The following is a 25693-nucleotide window of genomic DNA, read 5'->3' as shown; positions in this document are numbered from 1 at the left end:
CATGGCATATGGAGGTTTCAAGGCTAGGAGTTGAATTGGAGCTACAGCTGCCGGCCTACGCCACAGCCACAGCAATGCCAGATCTAAGCCACGTCTGCAACTTACACCACAGCTCATAGCAACGTCGGATCCTTAACCTACTGAGCAAGGCCAGGGATTGAACCTGCAACCTCATCGTTCCTAGTCAGATTCATTTCTGCTGTGCCACGATGGGAACTCCAGATTTTTTTTCTTCTTTTCATTGTTGGCTGTACTAGCAGCATATGGAAGCTCCTGGGTCAGGCATCAAATCTGGGCTGCAACTGCAACCTATGTCACAGCTGCAGCAATGCTGGATCCTTAACCTACTGCACCACAGTGGGAATTCCCTGTTTTAGTTTTTTTGTGTGTATGACAGAATATTTTACATGTTAGCATCATAGCAAGAAAATCCATCCATGCATTGTCCTATCTGAACCCCCACCCGTTATGTTCACACAAATACTCTTCCATGATCTTTCATGTTAAACATACATAAATACAGAAAACTGCTTCTGCATACCAATCTACTCTGAGAAGCAAAATGACATTTATAGACTTACAATCCTTCCGCTAAATGAATTTTTGGGGGGGGTTCTTTTTAGGGTTGCACCCACAGCATATGGAGGTTCCCAGGCTAGGGGTCTAATTGGAGTTACAGCTGCTGGCCTACACCACAGCCACAGCAACGCCATATCCAAGCCATGTCTGCAACCTACACCACAGCTCACGGCAATGCTGGATCCTTAACCCACTGAATGAGGCCAGGGATCAAACCCGCAACCTCATGGCTCCTAGTTAGATTCATTTCTGCTGAGCCATGATGGGAACTCTGTGAAATTTGTTTCTGGATTAAATATGTCTGAATTCTTTTAAGGTAATGACTAGGAAAATTCAATTTACAATCTGCAAAAGCTACTCAGAGTCAAGAAACTCCCTTGCAAATCTAAGTTGGAAAACAGTATGGAGGTTCCTCAAAAAACTAAAGACAGAATTGCCGTATGATCCAGCAATCCTACTCCTGGGCATGTATTCAAACAAAAACTACAATTCAAAAAGATACATGTTCCCCAACGTTCATTGCAGCACTATATGAAATAGCCAAGACATGGAAACAACCTAATTGTCCACTGACAGATGAATAGATAAAGATGTGGTACTTATATACAATGGAATACTACTCAGCCCTCCAAAAGAATAAAATAATACCATTTGCAGAAACACGGAAGATACTAGACACTCTCATACTAAGTAAAATAAGTCAGAAAGAGAAAGACACCATATATCACCTATATGTGGAATCTAAAATATGACAAAAATGAACTAGTCTACAAAACAGAAACAGACTCACAGACATAGAGAACAGAATTGTGGTTGCCAAGGGGGAGGGGGAGGGAGGGGGATGGACTGGGAGTTCAAGGTTAACAGATGCAAACTATTACATACAGGATGGATAAAAAACAGGATCTTACTGTGTAACACAGGGAACTATATTAAATATCCTGTGATAAACCATAATGGAAGAGAACTTTTTTTTTTTTAGGGCTGCACCCAGGGCAAATGGAAGTTCCCAGGCTAGGGGTCGAATCACAGCTTCTGTCCTACACCACAGCCACAGCCAAGTGGAATCTGAGTGTAGGTCACCACAGTTCACAGCAAAGCCAGATCCTTAACCCAGTGAGTGAGACTAGGGATCAAACCTGCAACCTCATGGTAGGATCCTAGTCAAGTCTGTTACCACTGAACCATGACGGGAACCCCAGGAAAAGAACATTTTTTAAAAGAATGTATTTTGGGGTTCCTGTTGTTGCTCAGCAGTAACAAACCTGACTATTATCCATGAGGACAAGGGTTTGATTCCTGGCTTTGCTCAGTGGGTTAGGGATCTGGCATTGCCATGAGCTGTGGTGTAGGTCACAGATAAAGCTGGGATCCTGCATTGCTGTGTCTGTGGTGTAGGCCAGCGGCTACCGCTCCAATTTTACCCCTAGCCTGGGAACTTTCATATGCCGTGGGTAAGGCCCTAAAAAAAAAAAAATGACAAAAAAAGAATGTATTTTTATGTATAACTGAGTCACTTTGCTGTATAGCAGAAATTAACACAAAATTATAAATCAAGTACACTTCAATTAAGAAAAAAAACTTCCTTGCATGGATTTCAGATCTTCTATAATAGTATTTCTTAAATTAATTCTTTTAAATTGTGGTAAAAAACACAAATTAATTCACCACCTTAACCATTTTTGTTCCTTTTTTTTTCTTAAGGCCATACCTGCAGCATATGGAAGTTCCCAGACTAGTGGCTGAGTCAGAGCTGCAGCTGCTGTCCTACAACACAGCATCAGCAATGCCAGATCCTAGCCACATCTATGACTTATACCACAGCTCAAAAGAATGCCAGATCCTTTAACCCACTCAACGGGGCGAGGGATTGAACCTGCATTCTCTTAGATACTAGGCGGACTCACTACCGCTGAGCCACACAGGAAGCACCTTAACTATTTTTAAGTGTTCAGTTCAGTGGTGTTAACTATATTCACATTATTGTGTGACAGATCTCTAGAAATTTGCTGTCTTGTAAAACTGAAACTTTACCCATTAAACAACTCCCAAATTTCCTCTCTCCCCGCCTTGGGAACCACTGCTCCACTCTATGTTTCCATGAATTCAACCTATGCTAGAGACCATGGAATTGTATGGTATTTGTCTTTTTGGACTGTTTATTTCCCTTCACATAATATCCTCAAGGTTCATCTATGTTACAGCATGTGACAGGGTTTCCTTCTTAAGGCTGAATAATACTCCATTGCATGTATATATATTTTCTTTATCCAATCATCAGTAGATGGATACTGAATGGCTTCCATCGCTTGTCTAATGTGAATAAGACTGCAATGAACACAGGTGTGCAAACATCTCTTTGAGATCCTGCTTTCAAATCTTTTGACTATATACCCACCAGTGGGATGGCTAGGTCATAGATGTTTTGTTTTTATAAGAAACTGCCAAACCTTTTTCCAAAGCATTTCATACTATTACTAATAACACATGAAAGAATTAGTTGCTCCATATCCTTGCAAATTTTGTGTGTGGTCAATCTTAGAACATCAACATTTAAATGTCTAATAAAAGAGGCGGATCTATTAACGATACTCTGGAGTAGTGAGCCAAGAGATGATTTCATAAGAAGGCAAGGGAAGAAAAGGTTCAGGAAAGAGAGACTGATCAAGATCTCAGTATTTTTCTGCCTCTAACATATCTTCCACTCCATAATCATACAGTAATCTTTCAACAGGAAAATTTTATCATGTCCTTCCTTTGCCTTTCAGACCTCATACTGCTATTAAAATGGAGCTAGAGTTCCCACTGTGGCTCGCCAGTAATGAACCTAATATCTGTGAGGATGTGGGTTCAATCCCTGGCCTTCCTCATTGGGTTAAGGATCTGGTGCTGCCTTGAGCTGTGGTATAGGTTGCAGAAACAGCTCAGATCTGGCATTGCTGTGGCTGTAGCCAGCAGCTGTAGCTCCAATTCAACCCCTAGCCTGGGAACTTCCATATGATGCAGGTGTGGCCCTTAAAAAAAAAAAAAAATGGAGTTGCTGGCTTTAGCAAATAAAAATATAGGATGTCCAGTTAAATTTAGATTTCATATAAATATTTTTGCAGTTTAGGTATGTTCTATGCAATATTTATGATATACTTCTACTAAAACATTGTTTATCTGAAATATAAATTTCAGGTGTAGATCCGAAATATAAATTTAATTTAATGTCCTGTTTTTTATCTAGTAAATCTATTGAAATAAAATTCAAAATTCCTATTTTGGCTTCTAATTCCTACCTGACTACCTCTGCAGCATCTTCTTTGCTAGACTTCTTCTGAATTTCTATACTTTCTCAAGGTATAATGGATTTCTGTTAGTTCCTTAAACACATGATACTTCTGCCTCGGTGCATTTGCATGCGCTGTTTTCTCCGGCCAAAACACTTTCTTCTCTCTCTTTGCCTAGCTAATCTCTACTCAGCCTGAAGCTTTCAGCCACAAGTTGGTTATTTAATTATTTACATGTATTCTATCTTCCCTGCTGAACCATAAGCTCCTGAGAAAGAGACTCTGTCTTGTTCACTACTGTATCACCAGAGCACAGTGACTGGCATATAACAGGTTATCAAATATTTGTTGTGATTTCTTGTGATAAAGTGGATGCAAATTAATTTTGTTCTATGACTTTTATATCATCAGTTGAGAACATCTGATGTTCAATTAGATGTTGCAGAAACAAGGTTACAAATCTCTGCAGAAAAGAATCAAAAACGAACAGTTCAATTGTGGTAGTTGAAATATTTTTACAAAAAATTTTAAGAATAATTATTTTTCCATGTAATTTTAGCAAAGAGGGTTTTGCCCCAGATGAAATGCTTGATTAGAAAGATTCCTATTAGCAAAAGGAATTCAAGAAAAAATAAAAAGCACTTCAAGCTCCCGTCGTGGCGCAGTGGTTAATGAATCCGACTAGGAACCATGAGGTTGCAGGTTCGATCCCTGCCCTTGCTCAGTGGGTTAAGGATCCGGCATTGCTGTGAGCTGTTGTGTAGGTCGCAGATGCGGCTCAGATCCCACGTTGTTGTGGCTCTGGCGTAGGCCAGCGGCTATGGCTCCAATTCCACCCCTAGCCTGGGAATCTCCATATGCCACAAGAACAGCCCTAGAAATGGCAAAAAGACAAAAAAAAAAAAGGCACTTTGCGTTTGTAATAACTTTTAGCTAAGAGAGATACTTACATGGAGTCATTCCCCTTGAGAAATCTATGCAAATTAGTTATGTAGACACTAAACATTCTTGGCAGGATGAGAAAATAATCAAATTGAAAGCTTAAGAGGACTACTTATTACCTGAGTATAATCAATGAACTGAGTAACAAAAGGTAACACGCAATTTAGGATACTTTCACTTTGGTTTAAGTGAAATGCATATACTCTAAGTTTTGAGAGTCTAATGATTAGAGCCATGAAATCAGGGCCCAAAGAAAGAAAACACATGGATAACTCCATTAAACTGACTAAAGACCAAATATATGAGAAATAGGAAAATGGATTCTTTCTGTAAACTCTTGACTTCTGTACCATTTCCCTTATATGTTAAACTGTGTCAGTGGCTAACTTACACAGAAGGGGAGTTTTTTGAAAGAACATTGACTCACAGTTTTGATGGTAAGGAAGGGAACTGAGGGAAGTTAGGTGGCTCGAACCAGCCCTAAGTCAGTCTTGAAACGGCCTGGTTAGGGTACTACTGCCACGGCCAGTGGATGCTGGATACCACCCTAGGTTCTGCTGTCATTGTCCCTCCCAACTCTGGGTATCACAGGTGCAAGTGGGATGAATTCTACTTACTTCTGCATAACTTTCCCAGATTCAAAGTCCCAACTAAGAGCAACCTGTCTACCAAGGTTAGATCACTTTCCCTCACCCTAAGATTGCTATGGAGGCATAGGGTAGAGAGGGGGAAGTTCTGGGCAGAAGGCAAGTATCTGGACCCTATGGCCTGTAGTGGGAGAAAAGATCTTGCCACCCATAAAAATTCCGAAATGGAAAACTCCCAGACAGTGTAAGGAGAGGAGGGTAAGAAGCTGAGCAGCCAAAAAGTTATGAATACCCTTTATTTGTATCTGTCTTTCAGGGGTATGAGGAGATATGAGAATCCTGCTCCACCCAACAGCTACTATTGGATCATTTCTACAATTGTAGGCATAGGTTACCAACTTACCAGTAACTTGATTTAAACATATCCATACATACATGCAGACACAAGCACATAAATAGATTCACTGACTTTTCTTCTAAACATATTACTCCTGTATTGAAAAAAGGAAATCTTTCTCTTTGTTCCAAGTTAAATAAAGGGAATGGTCACAGGTGTCATTAAACTTCAGCTTTAACATAGCCCTTAACCCCAGAGGATAAATTTGACAGCAATGTATTTTGTTGAAATTACTATCGAGAGAAGCAAATTCAGCCATGTGGAGAGTCATTATGTCCCATTTAATGGGTTCCTTTTAAAAGATGCTCCTGGAGTTCCGGCTGTGGCTCAGTGATAATGAACCCAACTAGAATCCATGAGGCTGTGGGTTTGATCCCTACCCTCGCTCAGTAGGTTAAAGGATCTAGCATTGCTGTGAGCTGTGGTGTAGGTCACAGACACCACTCAGATCCTGTGTTGCTGTGGCTATGGTGTAGACCAGCAGCTGTGGCTCTGATTTGACCCCTAGCCTGGGAACTTCCATATGCTGCAGGTGCAGCTCTAAAAAGACAAAAAATAAAGTAAAAATAAAAGATGCTCCTTCATATAGCTTCTTGCTGAAAAAGGGGAGCTAATCTGGGGGAACCATTCTCCTCTTCATATCAGTTCCTGAATGAGCCCTTGTGCTCCTCTGACTTTTTCAAATATCCAATATTTGTAAATCAAAAGCATTAGGAAAATATGCCCACATCTGAACTCAGTTTCATGTTTGGTCTTGTATAGTCATCTGTTTATCTGACGCTCACATGAGATTACCTATAAATATTATGTCTGTGCTATTGTTGTTTTAGATGACTAATTCCTTGGAAGGCAGGAGCTCTGTCTGTTTATTTAATTGTGTTTATATATGGTCATGATATGTCAGATTTTTAAAGCTGTTGAAGATAATAATAATAAGATACTTTCCCTGGCTATAGCAAATAAAATCTTTCTTTATGTAAGACAAGTTCGATAAACAACAATGTGGGGAACAAATCCAGCCCATTACTATCCCTTTAGGTCTGTTTTTGTAAATAATGTTGTATTGGAACACAGTCATGGTCATTTGTTTACATACTGTCTATAGCTGCTCTCACGCTATAATGACAGAGTTGAATAGTGGTGACAGAGACCACACAGCCTGTAAAGCCTAAAATATTTATTACCTGGCCATTTACCAAAAAAAGTTTGCTGACCATTCATCTATGCCAATGATTCTCACCTCAGATAACAGGACGGATCTTCTGTAAAATCCAAAAAAAGAAAAAAAATCTCTGGGCCCACACCAACATCCCAAATCAAAATCTCTAGGGTCAGATCAGAGCTGGGTACACATAGCTTATAAAAGTTCACACAAAACTGACAATCACCAGCTTAATGCAATACACAATACCTAGTATAATTTTAATAATTCTCATTCATTGAATATCTACTAGACGTCAGCCATTGCATTAGATGCTCTACCTGTATTTTCTCATTTCAATCTCCATAAAAACTGTTTGAGATACATTTTATAATGCTTACATTATAGTAAAGGAAACCAAAGCATCCTTAGGTCAACTTGCACAGGCTAACACAGCTAGTAAGTAGTGGAACAAGGGTTGGCACTAGGTCTTTCTACCTGTTAAACAGAAGAAAAATACCCAAGTGGAGAAAGACTCTGACCCTTAGGTCCTTAGATTTGCTTTTCCTTGATGGGGAGCTGCAGGTATTTCCCATTATTGATGCTACCCTGACCTGTAACTACGACTGGCCTAAGCATGGCTACAGAACTCTCCTGTTGATAGAAGGTAACACAGCTGAGAAAAGACTAGAACATTCAAATAAATGTTTTTTAAGCCTAGAGGATAACAAAAGGGAAAGAAATTCATTGAGTAACACGGAGCTGAATATTCGTCTTCAATGAGAAGTGTACCATAGGGACATCTTCCTATCTGGTTCCAGAACTGTGTCCAATTGGCAGAGCTCATCTTTAATTTGTAACCTTTTAGAACATAGTAAAGAATTCTGAAGACTCCCCTAAGTCCAGATCCTAGAAAGTAAGGAGCAAAAGGAAGCAGTACCTAGAATGCACTCTACCTTGCTTAAAGCACATTTTCAAATTCTGATTTCCTGAACATCCCATTTATCAATGTTCAACTTTTTCTTAACGGGTTACTCCTGACATGATAAATCTAATAATGCCTAAGAAATATCAAACATATGTGCTGGAGGATATCATTTGTTGGTTACAAAATGTATTTGACCTCAATATATCTAAAATTTCTTATTTAGACAGTGTTAAATGATGCTCAAATCATCAGCCCTATAAACAAATACTAATCCTTTCATACTAATCTTGGATCTATCCAAGTTCTGGTATCTGTTTTCTGCTTACTGACATTAGTGACACACAACTTAGTGACACTGTGACTCAGATAATTTTGATAAGCAGTTTTTAAAATTTTAGTATCTTGGAGTTCCCGTCGTGGCTCAGTGGTTGACGAACTTGACCAGCATCCATGAGGACATGGGTTTGACTGCTGGCCTCCCTCAGTGGGTTAAGGATCTGGTGTTTTTGCTGTGAGCTGTGGTGTAGGTTGCAGATGCGGCTCGGATTCCACGTTGCTGTGGCTCTGGTGAAGGCCGGCGGCTATAGCTCTGATTGGACCCCTAGCCTGGGAACCTCCATATGTCACAGGTGCAGCCACCCCCCCCAAAAAAAGACAAAAAAATTCTAGTATCCTATTTATTATTGGTAATTTATATCCCCCAAAGCATGGATATTTTATGATGTGAGGAGTAATTTGAAAAAAGAAAAGCTTCAGATTTAACTGGGTAGATTTAAAGTTGTACCTTCACAAGTGTGCCTTTTATTCAAAAGTATGATATTCTAAAAATTAGTATTTATTATTGTTAGGAATTGTGTCTATTCATCCCGTCTGCTCTCAACACCAAAGTCATATGAAATAGTCCTGACCCCCAGTATCTTAGAATGTGACTGGATTTGGAGATGAGGCCTTTAAGGAGATAATTAAGGTAAAGTAAGGTCATAAGGGTAGGCTGTAATCCAACACGCCTGGTGCCCCAATAAGAAGAGATTAGTACACAGACAGACACAGTGAAGACCATGTGAAGATAAGAAAACAGCCATCTAACGGCAAGGACCTGGCCTTGGAAGAAACCAAATCTGCTTACACCTTGACTTTGGACTTCTAGCCTTCCAAATTTTGAGAAAATATCTATCGTTTAAGCTGTCCAGTGTGTGGTATTTGTTATGACAGCCCTAGCAAACTAATACAATAATGAAAAACAATATTCTAGTGAGTTTTGCCCAAGTGAAAAAGTGGAGCTGCTTTCTCCCGTGGCACTGTTTAAAGTAGTACCTAGAACGTACCTCTTTGCCAAAAGTTGTCTGATGTTTCTTTCATAAAGGAGTGCTGTTGATTATCACCGTGGGACATGTTTCAGGAGATCAGGTGAAGTTAAGATAGTCTCAATTTATAGAAGGTAGGCCAGTTTAAAAGCAATTTCAGGCAGGACTCAGAAACATCATATTATTTAGTTCTTTTGGAATCAATTCTACAGGGACCTGGTTTTAGAAATCCTAGAACTAACTTGGAACGCATCTGCCATGATCACTTTGGATTGTTACCCTGAACCAAGACACCCCCTTTGGTTTAGTTTGCAGTTACTGACTTGGGCCTGTTTTGTGACTGTACTCTAAAGATTAATGGTAGGTTAGAAACTACTGGTTTCCTCATATTGCCTTAGTCTAATTGTCTGGAACATCTTCCTCTTATTCCAGAGATTTATCTTTTTTTTTTTTTTTGGTCCATTTAGCGCCATACTTGTGGCATGTGGAAGTTCCCAGGCTAGGGGCTGAATAGGAGCTGTAGCTGCGAGTCTACTACACTACAGCCACAGCAACATGGGATCTGAGCCATGTCTGCGACTTACACCACAGGTCACAGCAACTCTGAATCCTTTGACCCACTGAGTGAGGCCAGGGATCGAACCTGTGTCCTCAAGTCAGATTTCTTACTGCTGAGCCGCAACAGGAACTCTGCCAGAGACTTATCTTAATGAACACCGGTAATAAGAGTATGGACTGGTGGAGAAAGTAGATTATGGAAAGTATATGTGTAGGGAGGATGGAGAGAACTAAACTGGTCTCCCACTGATTACTTTACCTAAAGCAATTCAGAATATCCAAATGACTAGTTCTAATATTCCCTATTTTGTGCATATATTCCTGTTAAGGATGTTATTCTCTCCCCATACACAAATGATTTACACTAGAGAAGTCTCAGGTCCTAGCTGGAATTTAACCAGGTGTAGACTTTAGCTTACTTTTTTAGTTAATCCAAAATCTATTCTCATGCCCTCCAATTAGCCCTGTATTAAAAGCTGTCTGTACTTCTATGCCTCTGGGTACAGATCTAATATCATACATAGAATTGATATCTGTCAAAAGTTAGATTCTATGACATTAGAATAAAGATTCCTACTATCTTCCCCTTTTACCTTTCATATAACTTTATACTTTTAATGCAATAATCACCAAGCTACTTTGTATTCTAGTTGTTGACACGTACCTCTCATTGTATTCCACATACTAGATTGTTAATTTCTTTAAGGCAGGGAAACATAACTCAACTATCTTTTAATTTTCTCCTCCTATTCCATCCCTTCCCATGCTCTAACCCCTTCCTCAATAATGTAGCATTTATTTATAACAATTAGTTGGGTAGATATGCGGTCTAATTTTTCTTAGTCTCCATTTCAGCTGTGGAAGTGAGTTGGCATCTAAGGTCTTTCCTAGCCTTAATATGACAATCAATGCTTTAGATTGACAATTACACATTCCTGAGCAATTTTTAAGCAGGTGGTAGCTTAAAAAAATTACTTAGCACAACCTAAAAAGCATAGGCTGCTCTAAATAAATAATCAAAGGAAGAACAATGTAGTACAGGCATATGAGAAAACATATTTAAAAGATTCATAAAACCTTATTCTAACTGATCTGTGTATGATGTGAAAAATAGCACCAATACTTTTTTAGGGTTCATACTAAGCAAACTGTAGTTACTTATTTGATCACGAAACTAAATGCTATAATGGCATACACATAAAATGAATTTTTTAAAAAACTGAGTACTTACTATGTGCCATGCACTAAGTCATTTACATGAAATGATGCATTTAATTTTCATTGTATATCAGTGGTGGAGGGCAAGGCATAGTCTAAATTTCTAGAATTAAATTATAAAATATAAAATAAAATGAAATTGTTTAAATTGTATTAAAGCTATTTTCTAAGCACAAATGACTGTAAGACATTTAAGCTATTTGTCTTTAATAATTCATTATGAATATGTTATCTTAGCTCAAGGTATTTCTCAAGCACTATTTCATATAAATTTCATGGGATTAAAACAAATTATTTAGATTCAATCTATTGCATTTGGAGTGGACAAGCAATGAGATCCTACTGCATAGCATAGGGAACTATATCCAGTCAATTGTGATGGAACATGATGGAGGATAATGTGAGAAAAAGAATGTATATATATATAGGTATGACTGGTCATTTGCTGTACAGTAGAAATTGACAGAACACTATAAATCAACTAATATGGAAAAAATAAAAATCATTAAAAATTAAATAAATAAAATAAAACAAATTATACAAGTTTAAGAGCTCAGAAGTTTAAATATAAATTTCAACATAATGTCTTATTTAATCTTATTCATATTAAATCTGAACACCCTAAAAATAGTAACTATTATATAACAATAACACAGCAAAAATTTTAAATAGCAAAATGAGGAAAAAAAGAGTTTAATAATTCACTTGCTAAAATTCTTAGTTAATTTGGGAATAAAATCCAGAATATCTTTTTTTTTCTTTTTCACTGAATAACCATATTATCTTCCTTCTAAACAGACTTAGTCTCAAGGGATAAATTATTCTCTGTATCTTATACATTTAGCCTAACTGGGAAGTTCAAAGCATATAAAGGACTTTTTATAGATTAGTTTTTATTGAAAACCCTTGTTTCCTCAAATCTGCTTTTCTCCTTTTCCTGCCAAATGTTTCTGTTTCATTACATCATTAAAATGAATTTTGGGATGCTCCTCCATTTTAAACATATTTTTAACTGAAATATTTATGAAATACAAATAAATTTAACTTAAAAATCATATTTTTAAGGGAACTGTGAAGAAGGTCTACCAATTGAAATGCAACTATTAATAGTTCAAAGAAATTAAAATATCTATGTTGATTTATGAAGTTGGGTTACTTGTTTCACCTAGACAGGGAAGTTGGCATGTTTGCCTAGCAACAGCCGCTAAAACATTCTGTTGTGGAAGGTTCCCTAGTAGTGAGAAGGGAGGAGGAGGAAAAACTGGAGGAACGGATTAATCTGTTTTCCCCAGCAGGGGACTGAGGCCTGGCGAGAAGGGAAAGGCTATCCAAGAGATAGACTTTAGATTAGCACACACTAACCTAATCCTCCCATGGTAGCTACAAGTTTGCTCATTGTAGGACTGCGACCACTATTTAAGGGGTTGAAGAGATGCTTAGAGACCTAGCCCACTTCAAAGAGAGGAAATTCCAATCAGTTGAAAGACATCAATGGGTCTTCTGAAAAGAAGCTGAAATCTGTGTAGCAAGAGGGTGTTAGCAACTAAAAAGAACTTCCCTGCTCAGAGTTTAGGAAGGTATGTGATATATTTACAAATAATATAAAAACGCTATCTTTTATAGTGATTGGATTTATTACCTTAAAGGCAGGAGCTTCTTTAAATATAGTACTTCTCTTGGTATTGGTGATATATGCAATGAAGAAAGGACTGGAAAGCAAAAATTTCTGCTCTCTTGACCAAGACCTGAAGTAAAAAGAAAAGAACATGATAATGCAGAGAAATATTGACTGGGTGCTTATTTTTAAGGACCATCTCTCTTCTCTCTTCCAGATGATTTATTTTGAAGTTAGGATGTATGGTATGAAAAGAATTCCATTTCTCTCTCTCCCTCCTGCATGTGACAAGTTCCTGGGCCAGGGATTGAACCCACGCCACAGCAGTGACCCAAGCCACTTCAGTGACAATGCCGGCTCCTTAACCTGCTGCACCACAAGGGAACTCACATTTCTCTCCTTTCTTAAAAGCAAGTATTTGGCTAAACTGAATCATCTTGAAGTGGTCTCCCATTATCCCAAATCAAAATGCCTTGTTTTCCTTGAGAGAAGAAATTTTCAATATTGCATGACTAACTTTTAGATCCAAGAGCTCTTCTATAGGCCCAATTTTTTTCTGTCCTCCCCTAGACAGCTCTTCATTGGTCACACAGGTCTGGAGAGACATTTTGGGGCCGTGAATGTCTGGCCTTTGGGTGGTTTAGACCTGTTGGGAGCCCGAACTCTTTGGGAGCTCTGTGAGAAAAGTGACTAGGGCCAAGCTGGTTAATCAAGAACCATGATAAAATGAGATAAGAACAAATTCTCCTGGGGTGGATGAGAGAGGTGAAAAAGAAACAACAGTATAGGGAGGAGCTGAGAAAGCCAAGGGCGTAGAGGTAAGCACGGGATTGGCTGGAAACCTCAGAAATTTTGCAGTTCACCCTCGCTGTCTGGCCTCTTGCCCGGCTGGGCTCCAAGGCGCTTGTGGACCAGTTTTTCGGCTCAGGGCGTGGGTGCGCTCCGGAATCAGGCAGCGAGCGTCGCCACCCTCCCCCTGGGGCGTTGGCGGCCGGTGACTCAGAGTTTTGCTCCGGCGCCCGCCCCGCCCTCCTCTTGCCCCGCCTTCGGAGGGAGGAGCCTCTCCCTCGTCTCCGCCCCAGTCTCTGGGGCGGGCCGGAGCCCGAGGAAGAGGAAGGGGGCGAGGACAACGAGCGACCGGGCGGGGGCGGAGGAGGAGGAGGAAGAGGAGGCAGACCAACAAGATGGCCCCTGCTGCAGGAGCAGCCTCAGCAGCAGCAGGTGGGAAGCCGGAGGCAGCGCTGGCGGTAGCAGCGACGGCCGTGGCCCGGCGGCCTGGGACAGAGTCAGAGTCGACGGTGGCGGCGGCGGCGGCGGTGGCTGCCCCGGCGGTGGCAACGGCCGCGGGGACTCGGAGCTGAGAGGAGCTGCTGCTCGGATCAGCGCGGTGAGCGAGCGGCAGGCGGCGGCGGCGGCGGCGTGGGGAGCGGGGCGGCCACGGCCAGGCCTCGGTCGGGAACAATAGGCAGCCGCGGCGGGGTAGAAGCTGTCCTCCGCCGCCCTCGGCTCCTCGGCCGTAGCGTCCGCCCGCCCCGCCTCAGGCCCCGCCGGCGGCGTGGAGGGGGGGGGGGGGCTTGTCAGTGTCCGGCGTCCTTTAGGCCTCAGGCCTCCGCGTGCCGCCGGAAGGGCCTGGCGGGGTGAGTAGGCCGTGGGGAGGTGCAGACGCCGCCCTGGACGAGGGAGGTCGAGGGAGGCTCCGGCCTGAGGGAGGGGGCCGCAAGGCTGCTCAGCCTCTCTGTTAGTCCGAGGGCCTCGGCCGGGAGTCGGGTGAGCACGGGAAATGCTTTTTGGACCCCCAGTCTGTGGGGGTGGGGAAGGTGAAGGCGTCTGTAAACAGGCGCCGCCTCTGCTTCCCTGCACCTCGGGAGCTCCCTTCTGCTCCTTAAGCACTGTCCTTCCTCAGCCCATTGGGTTTTACGACGTCTGTTTCCCTGGAGCTACTGCAGATTGAGCCTGATAGTCTTTCTTCCCGGCGGTGATAGGAAGGTTATGTTTGCAGGTGTCTTTCAAAAAATTTTTTTGGTGCAACAAAAACAAACCTACAAGGTAAATGTGATTTTCGACGAGAGATAGAGAGAGCCAAAGGATGATCCTCTTTAAACACTTCTGGGTATCAGTTGTCTCTAAACATCAGTTTTGCCTATGTCCTGGGTGAGAGTGAAACAAGGGCTCTTTTGGAGCAGTAAATAATATAACTCTTGACATCCCAGAATAGTTCCTGAAACTGGAAACAAAGCCACTTAGTGCTACGCGAAGACAAATTGTAATGCTTGAATAGAACTTTTCTTCAAAGGGACTGTTTTTGAATTATTAATGTGCTGCATAAGAAGCAACGTTAACTAGCATAAAATGGACCTAGTGAAGCGTTTCTTTGGGAGACAGAAGAAGTCTCTAGGCTAGAATTTCTTATGTCTCTAAATAATTTTCAAAAACTAGGAGCAACTGTTCTGCTTTGAAGGTTTAGTCTTATCAAGAGATAGCTCCTCATTACAGTTGCCCTGCATAGTGGTGTCTGAAAACTTCAGCAGTTAGCTACTATTTCTCCTAAACTTAATTTCTCAAGGCCTCTATCATGAACATTTCCAAGTAATGGGGAAAATTTCTCAAGGTGTGCAGAAATTTGTTTGGATGCATCCAAAAGACTGCTTTCCACTATTTAACATTCAATTGCATGGTCCTGTGCTGTGCAGAGATGCCAGTTAATATCTTTTACCCTTTAGGGTAAATTTTTTAATTCGAATTGTCCATGTCTGTTGTAATTCAGAGTCTTTTCAGGTTATATGAAGTTTAACGAGTGGCACTTGTCCTTAGTTCTTCCACAAGAGTTGACAGTAAATAGACTAGCAATTGGATAAACGTGGAGGTTACACTATTTTGTTCTATTTTTTTATTGTTTAGGATTGAAGTCTAATGAGTGAATATAAATGACTTTCATCTTATATCTAGCTTAAATAATGTGGATGTTTTGACTTTTTAGGTAGTGGGTAAAGGACTACTTTCACATGTCTTTCTGGTGTGAATTATCTGGGAATAAATTTCAGAAAGGGCTTTTAAGTATTCAAAGTGATGATTTAATCATTCAATCAGGGGGGTTTTTTGCTGAATTTTTTAGGACTAGAAGAATGCAGATAAACTATCATAATGATATTTAAATTTATCTGGTACTCTAAACCTATTAGAACAATTGTGAGTTATGAGTTTGTAAATTATAAGTGATCAGTGTGCTTTGTTGTGAAAACAAATCTTACGTTGTATCAAGGACTAATTTGCCTCATCCTTATCATTTTCTTGACAACAAAGATTTTTTACGTAGTTAAGGTTTTGTGTTTGAAATTAGATGCTGACCTAACAATTGTTAAGTCTAGGTCCCAATTTCTGTTTAATATTGAAAAATCTTAAGGGAATTCAGACTATTTTAAGATGGCATGTCTGAATTGTCATGTCTTCAATATCAGTGTTTATTCCAATTGATTATGTCAGTTCATGTTTTCTCAAGTAGTATTTAAGAGTTTCCTTCTAAAAAGTTTTGGGACCATAGCTTAAGAATTAGATTTGCATTTTCTCAGTAATATTACAGTTTATATATGTTTGACTCAATTAGAGAAATTTGAAAATGTTTTTTGGTACATAAACATTTTTGAATTCAAGTTTTTCAAAGCATATTAAATGAGTAAAAATATTTTCATTTGTTTCTTTTAGTCTCTAATATTGTTGATATGGTTCTCATTTTGCATATGAAGAATCGGAGATTTAGAAAAATCTAAGTAACTATAACTAGCAAAAAGGCCATTTAATTAATAGGTAAAAAAGCTTACTCAAGCCCAAGTCTTGTGACACAGATTAGATGCTTTACTACTGCCATATGTCCCAGGGTTAAACTTTGAAGCATCTCCTGAACTGACAGATTCCTTTTTTTAAAAACCATAAACTGTATTTTGTAATACTGTGCTTCCCTGTAGCTCTAATATCCTATTACTATTTGTACCCTGTGAAATATTTACTTATAAGTTTGAGAAGATATTTACTCATGTGAATTAAGAAAGAAACACTTATTTTTGCTTTTATCAGACCTGAATGCCATAAATATAGAAACTCATACCTTTTACATAGCACGGATATGTGGTATTGCTGTAATTGTTTCACGGCTTGAATTTGTTATGCAAGCAGTTACTAAATTGCGCCTTTGAAAGAAATACTTAGGAAACTTTAAAAAAACTTCAGTAACATTCAATGATGTTAAAGTTGGGTCAGCTAACATTTGAAATTCTTCATTTACAATTTTTTAAACCCATAGACCATTTAGAATTGTGCATTTTTTTAATCTCCAGAGATGAGAGCTTGAATTAGAGTTTGGTGGGGTCTAACCAGTCTATTTTTGCATATATCTTGAAAGTGGTTGACATCTAATAAATTAAAAAATAAACTGATAAGTGATCCTTGTTTGGTGGACACTTCAGAGCAAGATGTTCCTTGGCAGGGATATACTGACCTGGTTTAGCTTTGGCCCTGTGCATGCTCAGGCTTTCAGGTCTTCTTTGAGGTTGGATTCAAATGGATATAAATTCTCAGAACGAACTACATCAAAATAGTCATAGCTTTCAAAATTAGCTCTTTCCTTAGGATTCTCTTTAAGATCCCCTTCTCTTTTGTTTAATCCTGGATTCTAGACTGGATTTGGACTAGCCTTGGCGATTATAGCATAATATTAATTTTGTCAGTCATTTATATAAAGGAATTTTTCTTACTCCAAAGTTTCTTTTTTTGGCATTTGGAGGTTCCCAGGCTAGGGGTCTAATCGGAGCTACAGCTGCTGGCCTACACCACAGCCACAGCAACACCAGATCCAAGCCATGTCTGCAACGTACACCACAGCTCACGACAACATCAGATCCTTAACTCACTGAGCAAGGCCAGGGATTGAACCAGAAACCTCATGGTTCCTAGTCATATTTGTTTCCGCTGAGCCACGATGGGAACTCCTTACTCCAAAGTTTCTTAATGTTGGCACTATACATTTTCAGGTGTAAAGTTTACTTAATCTGAAGTAATGTTGCGATACATCCCTAAGACAGTAACTTTAGCATATTTATTTATATCCATTATGGGTCAGATTTATGCCTGTTTACTTCCTATATTTTTGGTTACTCTTCATGTAACTCTTTATGTAATGTTAAACATTTCATATCAGTTCGTAATATTTTCCTGAATGGACTTCCTGTGTGGCTCATAATATTTTCCTGATTGTTTGAGGTCTGGGGAAGGAATTCTAGAAAAAAATTTGAGTTCACCTTACATGCACAGTTGAGCTAAAATTATATTTTGTCATAGAAGAATAAATGTTTTAAGGTCCATTTATGTTTTTTGAAATTATTTACGAACATATCAGAGCAATATTCTTTTGATGTTTGTCAAACATTTTAGCATTAAAGTCAGTACCCACCTCACTGTTACTGTGCGTATATGGTAATAATTTAATTGGTAATGCATTTTTATCTAAGTATCTCCAAAAGCTAAATAGCATTTTAATGTGTTTTCGAAGAAAAGAATTCTATAGTCTATATATCTTAACATAATTCTATAGTCTATATATCTTAAGAGGTATACATCACCTAACATAAAATTAGCCGTTTAAGGAGTTACTGTTGTGACGCAAGGGGTTGAGAACCCAACTGGTATCCACAAGGATGCGGGTTCAATCCCTGGCCTGGCTCAGATGTGACTAAGATCTGGCATTGCTGTGGCTGTGGTGTAGGCAGGGAGCTGCAGTTCTAATTCAACCCCTATCCTGGGAACTTCTGCATGCAGCAAGTGCAGTTCTAAAAAGAAAAAAGAAAATTAACCATTTAAAAGTAAACAGTTCAGTGGCAGTACATTCACAATGTTGTGTAACCACCACCTTTATCTAATTCCAAAACATTTTGTCACCCCAAAAGAAAGCGCAGTACCCATTGAGCAGTTACTCCCCATCTCCCTCTCCCTATCCCTGCTCTATTTTCTGTCACTATGGATTTAATGTAAAATTATTTTGAGCCCAAATTGAGCAAGAGTGCTATGTATACTTGAAACTGCAGACACAAACTTTGGGATGTGATTGTTAGGAATCAAAAACCACCTCATTCTTTGCATTCTTCTCTAAGTATAGTAGGCATGCTGCCAGGGATTCTTAGGAAAGAAAAGTTGGAAGTCACAGCAATCCAAAGTTTTCGTTTTGATTACACCAGAGAAATTGTACTCAAACTCTCAGACTCATCAGTATTTCCTCATTGGAAACTGAATTTTTAATGTTCTGTATAAATATGAGCAATGAATACTTACTCTGTTTACAGTTTGTTTGCCTTTTGTTTTCTTTAATGTTGAAGAAACTTGAATGATAGGGACTTTTGAAGTTAATTAGAAAATGATTATTAAATTGAAACTATGAATCTAACTTTATAACTTTTATTCAGCTTGTTTGTGAGGCTGTCTAGAGTTATGATTTGCTTGACACTCTGCTTGTTGAATAAAATCTTCGAAACCTTGGACTTAGCTTTTACATGACACCCTCCAAAAACATAGGTACTGTTACAGAAGCAATTGGTTTGTAGCTTTTTAAAATTGTTCATTTCAGTTGGTGACTGAGGGAGAAAATAAACATTCTTTTTCTCTTTATAGAATAAAATGTAATAAAGTTGGACTTTTTATAAATTCAGAATTAACTGCTAAATTTGAAGTTTCAGTTTTGGACTTTGGAAATATGCTTATCCTTATCTTAATTTCAAAATAATTCTTCCTCGAATTAAATATTAAAATTTATGGCAAAAGGTGAAATAGATTTCATATTGCTAGTAAAGATTTGTAATGGTTTACAGATATAGAAACTCTAAATGGGGAAAAAACATTTAAATTTTGAGGAGTTTCTGTTGTGGCTCAGTGGGAACTGAACCTAGTGTCTGTGAGGATGTGGGTTCGATCCCTGGCCTCATTTAGTGGGTTAAGGATCTGGTATTGCTGTGGCTGTGGTATAGGGTCTAGCTGTGGCTTCAATCCAACCCCTGGTTTGGGGCATGTGCCACAGGTATGGCTGTAAAAAGGAAAAAAATATCACGAAGTTCCCATTGTGGCTTAGTGGGTTAAGGACCCTGACAGTCTCTGTGAGGATGCCAGTTTGACCCCTGGCCTCACTCAGTGGGTTAAGGATCCAGCATTGCCACAGGCTGCAGCATAGGTCACAGATGCAGCTTTGATCTGGCATTGCTGTGGCATAGGCCTGCAGCTGCCACTCTGATTTAACCCCTAGCCTGGGAACTTCCATATGACACAGATGTGGCCATTAAAAAAAAAAACAAAAACAAACAAACAAAAAAACCAAAAAACACCTTTCCAGATATTGTCAACTCTCTGTAAATATTTAATTTCTGTGTTTATATATACCTCGTTATATATAAACATAGAAATTTGATAGTAACATTTATTAGTACACTAAATTAATACACTTAGCCATAAAATAATGTCTTTAAATGAGGTTATGTTTAACAGAGATCTGTGTTTGAAAATATGGTTTAGTGGAAGATATGGGAATGAAACAGGATCATTATATTCTCAGCTTTATTGTGGAACAGTGTATCATCTATCCAGATCCCAATTTAGAATAAGAAGTAGACAAAAAGAACTTTTATCACATAATAAATCATCTACACTAAGGCACTGGCTTAGAAGCTCTCTTGCTTTATTCATAATTTGCTCTGTATGTAATCTGAGAAGAATTTTGATTATCTGTTTTCTAATTTCACAGCAGATTAAAAGGTGCAAATTAGATATGGGAGTAGAGGCACTCTAGGTCACAAGGACAGCAAGGGGGATAATAAGATAAAAGTCACATTTGCTTGGGACCGTTTAATACAGGAACATGCCATTAGCTCTGAGTGTATCCTTTTTTTGCTTTTTTAGGGCTGCGTGTGCAGGATATGGAAGTTCCCAGGCCAAGTGTCAAATCAGAGTTATAGCTGCTGGCCTGCACCACAGCCACAGCAACACAGGATCCGAGTGGTGTCTGCAACCTACACCACAGCTCACCCACAGCTCACAGCAGCTCCGGATCCTTAACCCACTAATAGAGACCTGGGGTAGAACTCACATCCTCATTGATACTAGTCGGGTTCTTAACCCATTAAGCCATGACAGGAACTCCCTCTTTCGTTAATTATTGTATTGTACTATATAACCTATTGTTCCTGATGATAGATTCATTGTGGGAAATTCAATTATGTTTGAGATTTTGGGACTCAAAACTATATACAGGGTATATGAGTACATAGATTTTTGAGTCAGATGTATCTCAATTTCCATCTTTATCACATAAGCTTTTTATGATTCTTCATGTCTAAAAATCAGAAATGGTAATACCTTCTTTTGAAGAATTGTTTTGAAATTTAAATAACATATATCTTTAGTATAGTACCCATTCAATAAATGTTATTTTCTTCCTTAAGTTTTATTTAACAAAATCAACTTTAGAAAGATACTCATCTAGAATATTTGAAATATTTCTGCTGAAAAGTGTTAGTATGTAAGATACAAATAAACTCCGTGTAGGTTAGGATTAACTGTTTGTGTACTTAAGGAGTTAGTCAGAAATGAAACCCCATCCTCATTTTCTTCCCACATTAGTCTTTCATTGAACCTGTGCTGTTTAATAACAGCCACCAGCTATATGTGACTACTTAAATTTGAAATTTTTAATAAACCTTTTTTTTTAGAGCAGCTTTAGGTTTTTATAGGAAAATTGCATTGAAAGTACAATTTCCATATATTCCTTCCCCCACAGTTACTTCTGTTAACACCTTGTATTAGTTTGGTGCATTTGTTACAATTGATAAAGCAATATTAATGAAGTATTAACTAAAGTCCATAGTTTATATTACATTTCACTCATTGTTTTATATAGTTCTATGGGTGAGATTGTCTTTTTTCACTTAGCAATATATGTTTTTCCATGGCTTAGTAGCTCATTTCTTTTTCTTTCTTTCTTTTTTTGCTTTTTAGGGCCACACCTGCAGCATAAGGAGGTTCCCAGGCTAGGGGTCCACTTGGAGCTACAGCTTCGGGCCTATGCCACAGCCATAGCAATGCCAGATCTGAGCTCCATCTGCTACCTACACCACAGCTCATGGCAACACCAGATCCTTAGCGAGGACGAATTGAATCTGCATCCCCATGGATCCTAGTCAGGTTTGTTAACCGCTGAGCTGCAATAGGAACTGCTCATTTGTTTTTTCTTTTTTTTGTAATGGCCACACCCATGACATATGGAAGTTCCTGGACCATGTATTGAATCTGAGCTGCAGCTGCCACCTACTGCAACACTGGATCCTTAAACCCACAGTGCCAGCCCAGAGTTTGAACCCATTCCTCCACAGCAACCTGAGCCACTGTGGTCAGATTCTTAATTCACTGCACCACAACAGGAACTCCAATAGTTCATTTATTTTTACTGCTAAATAATACTTTATTGTATAGTTAAGTTTAAATAATTAAAATCAAATAAAATTTAAAATTTATTTCCTCATTTGCACTAGCCACATTTCAAGGGCTCCATAGCTACATTTGGTTAGTGCCTGTCATATTGGAGAATGCAAATAAAGCACATTTCCATCATCATCTTAGGAAGTCCTGTTGAGAATGCTGATATAAACCATGGATCTGTGTTCACTCTCACAGAGAACTTAACTATTTGCGTGGTTCTTAAGTGTACATTTTCAGTGCTTTCGCTTGTGCTGCCAGTAACCCTAAACTTTAGATAATATAAAATCCTTACACCCCAAAATAATCAGCCTTTCTTTTTTTTTTTTTTTGTCTTTTCTTGAGCCACTCCTGCAGCATATGGAGCTTCCCAGGCTAGGGGTCTAATCGGAGCTGTAGCTACCGGCCACAGCCACAGCAACGTGGGATCTGAGCTGCATCTGTGACCTACACCACAGCTCACAGCAACATCAGATCCTTAACCCACTCAGCAAGGCCAGGGATCGAACCTTCAACCTCAAGGTTCCTAGTCGGATTCATTAACCACTGAGCCATGATGGGAACTCCAGAATCAACCTTTCTAAATGCTGTCCATTATAATATGGTTTCTTATCAGGGCATCATTTTTTACTTCACTCTTCCTTGTTGGAGCCATCTTTTTCTTATTTTTTAATCTAAACCTTTAGAATATTTATCAGAAGTATACAGATCTTGGAGGTAATAAATGGCAGAGTTGAGATTAGAATCTAAATCTCCTTTTTCTAGTTCTTTCCTGGGGTCTCCACCAGTTGTGTTTGCTTTTAAAAGTCGCAGTCACTTTTGAAGAGTTATTGGAGATTATTTGATTATATACTATGTTATTTAAAATACTATAAGTCAAAGCTGTAGATGCTATAGCTATAGATTTGGTAAATAGAGATCTGTTATTCATTATTTAAAAAATTAGAACTTGAAGAAACTTAGCTGATTTTTCTGTGTAATTCAGCTATGATGGAAAAATATTTTTTCCTCTACATGTGACCCATTTTAGATAATATAATTATCAATACTAATATGAATTGGCTGATAAAGGTGAATAGAATTTAACTGAACATTGTTGCCATCTAAACTTCTTTTTTGAGGAGTTCCTTGGTGGTGCAATAAGGATCCTGTGTTGTCACTGCTGTGGCGCAGTTTCAATTCCTGGCCTGGGAGCTTCCGCATCCCGTGGCGTGTCTAATAATAATAATAATAATTTTCTATTGATGTCAATTTACATTTGTATTCTATTCAAATATCCTGACAGTAAAATCCAATTTGGTTACCACATGAACTTGCATCTTCTTAAACTTGTCATTTTAAAAGTTCCCAGAGCTTGAAAAATGGAGAGCCTTGTGTCAGCCTCTTTTGCTTTTCTTTTGAGGTAATCTGTACTTTTGCTGAAAATAGCCATACTGTGTATGCTCTTGTTTTGACCTTCTCTTTATACTGGTTAGGCTCAGTTCAGTTTTGTGGAGACATTTTGTTAAGAGTAGTCCATGTTTAAGTACTGTATTTAAGGAAAAAAAAACCCCGGATTTTAACCTTCATTTTGAAATGCTTTCTCTATAATTACTGCTCTTAAAACCCCGTGTTTTATATGTCAGTTTTTACATTAGTTACTGTTTTGATTAAATCTGTCACTCTTTGCTCAAATCTAGCCTCTCTTTAAATTTATTTAAATTTTTTAAAAATGTAAGGCTCTCTATATATTTCAATTGAGTTATGCATTATGAATCAGTTTTTTCATAAAAATCATTTTATTATGTAGGTCTGCAGTTGATAAAACCTCATGAGGACCCAAAAGTTGCTTCTAATTTATTCTTTTACTGCTTTAGAAAAGGAAGGAGAGAGAGAGAATTTTTGAAGAAAATCTTTAGAATAGAAATGTAGTATTTAAATCTCTTTAAAAGCATTTAAGAGTAACTTAGAATATCACAAAGCTTAGAACAGATAATATTCTTGTGAAAGTGTCATTAAATTTTGAAGTTATAATACTTATTCCCCTAATGATTGACATGCATTAGTTAATTCATTGTACTCAGAGTGTTATTTATTTATTTATTTATTTTTTGTCTTTTCTAGGGCCGCATCCTCAGCATATGGAGGTTCTCAGGTTAGGGGTCTAATCGGAGCTGTAGCCACCGGCCTATGCCAGAGCCACAGCAACTCGGGATCCAAGCCACGTCTGCAATCTACACCACAGCTTTCGCAACACCAGATCCTTAACCCACTGAGCAAGGCCAGGGATCGAACCCCCAACCTCATGGTTCCCTAGTTGGTTTCCTTAACCACTGTGCCACAATGGGAACTCCCTCAGAGTGTTAAAATAAAACTTTTAGTATCTTCTCAGGTGCATCATGACAGAATGGTAAGAAGACAGAAGGGAAAGAAAGGGGAGGGGGTAAAACCTTATCAATGGCATCTCCATATTTGAGATTTCAGGTTCCATATTAATTTTTTTTAATAATCTTTTTTGTTTTTAAAAGACTATTGGTTTTAAGATCAGTTTTAGGTTCATAGTAAAATTGAGAAGGTACTAAGAGTTTCCATATGCTCACTGCCCCCACACATGTATAGCTGCTCTTATTATCAACATGCACCACCAGAGTAGTACATTAATTACAATTAATGAATCTACATTGATGATTAAAGTCCCTAGTTTACATTAGGGTTCACTCTTGGTATTGTACATTCTGTGGATTTGCACAACTGTATAATGACAGGTATCCATCAACTATAGTATCATACAGAGTATTTCATTGCTCTAAAAATCCTCCTTTGTGGCTCAGCAGTAACAAACCCATCTACTACTGTCCCTGAGGATGTGGGTTTGATCCCATGCTCTGTGGGTTAACGATCTGGCATTGCTGTGAGCTGTGGTATAGGCCAGCACCTACAGCTTATATTTGATGACCCCTAGCCTGAGAACTTCCATATGCCGTGGGTGTGGTCCTAAAAGATAAAAAATAAAAAAATTAAAATCCTCTGTACTCTGCCTATTCATTCTTCCTCACCCTAACTCCTTTTCTGTTATATATTATTACATGACACTGAATATAGTTCCCTGTGCTATACCATAGGTCCTTGTTTATGTAGTTTATACATAGTAGTGTGTATGTGTTAATCCCAAATTCTTAATTTATACCCCCCATCCACTCTGGTAACCATAAGTTTATTTTCTCTCTCTTGGTTACAGATATTTTTAAAAATGTAGTTAACTTTGGAGGCATGCTTTCTTCTAAGGATTAAATACCAGCATTAAAAAATATGACTCATTTTGTCTGCTGTATAGCACAGGGAAATCTACTCAGTGTTCTGTGATAACTTTTATGAGAATGGATATATGTATATGTATGGCTGAATCACTTTGCTTTACCCAGAAATTAACACAGCGTTGTAAATCAACTACAATCAAAAAAAATTTTTAAGAGAAATATATAACTCACCTTGTGATGATAGCTTCTGCTCTCTTCAAGTCCCCCCTTACCATTCAACTTTATCTTTTATATAAATTGTCTGCACAATCTTTAGAAATATGAAATTTGCCACAATCAGAGTAGTAATATTTTTCAGTCATTCAGCAATTACTGAGCATATATACCATACAGCAGCATACGACAAAATGGGCTATAC

General features: G+C 38.5%; 1 protein-coding gene across 5 annotated transcripts in view; it reads left to right on the top strand.

Annotated features, from left to right (window-relative positions):
• Positions 1-13861: 13861 nt before the first annotated feature.
• RC3H1 (ring finger and CCCH-type domains 1) overlaps positions 13862-25693 on the top strand; it is an 88742-nt gene continuing 76910 nt past the window's right edge. For all 5 annotated transcript variants that reach the window (XM_047754458.1, XM_047754455.1, XM_047754457.1 and 2 more), the window contains exon 1: positions 13862-13928. The gene's annotated coding sequence lies outside the window, so the exon portion shown is untranslated. The remainder of the gene's footprint in view (positions 13929-25693) is intronic.

The sequence above is a fragment of the Phacochoerus africanus genome, chromosome 11, assembly GCF_016906955.1.
Source record: "Phacochoerus africanus isolate WHEZ1 chromosome 11, ROS_Pafr_v1, whole genome shotgun sequence".
NCBI classification, from domain to species: domain Eukaryota; kingdom Metazoa; phylum Chordata; class Mammalia; order Artiodactyla; family Suidae; genus Phacochoerus; species Phacochoerus africanus.
The sequence above is the reverse complement of the archived record's forward strand: the minus strand, read 5'-3'. Positions and strand labels throughout refer to the sequence as shown.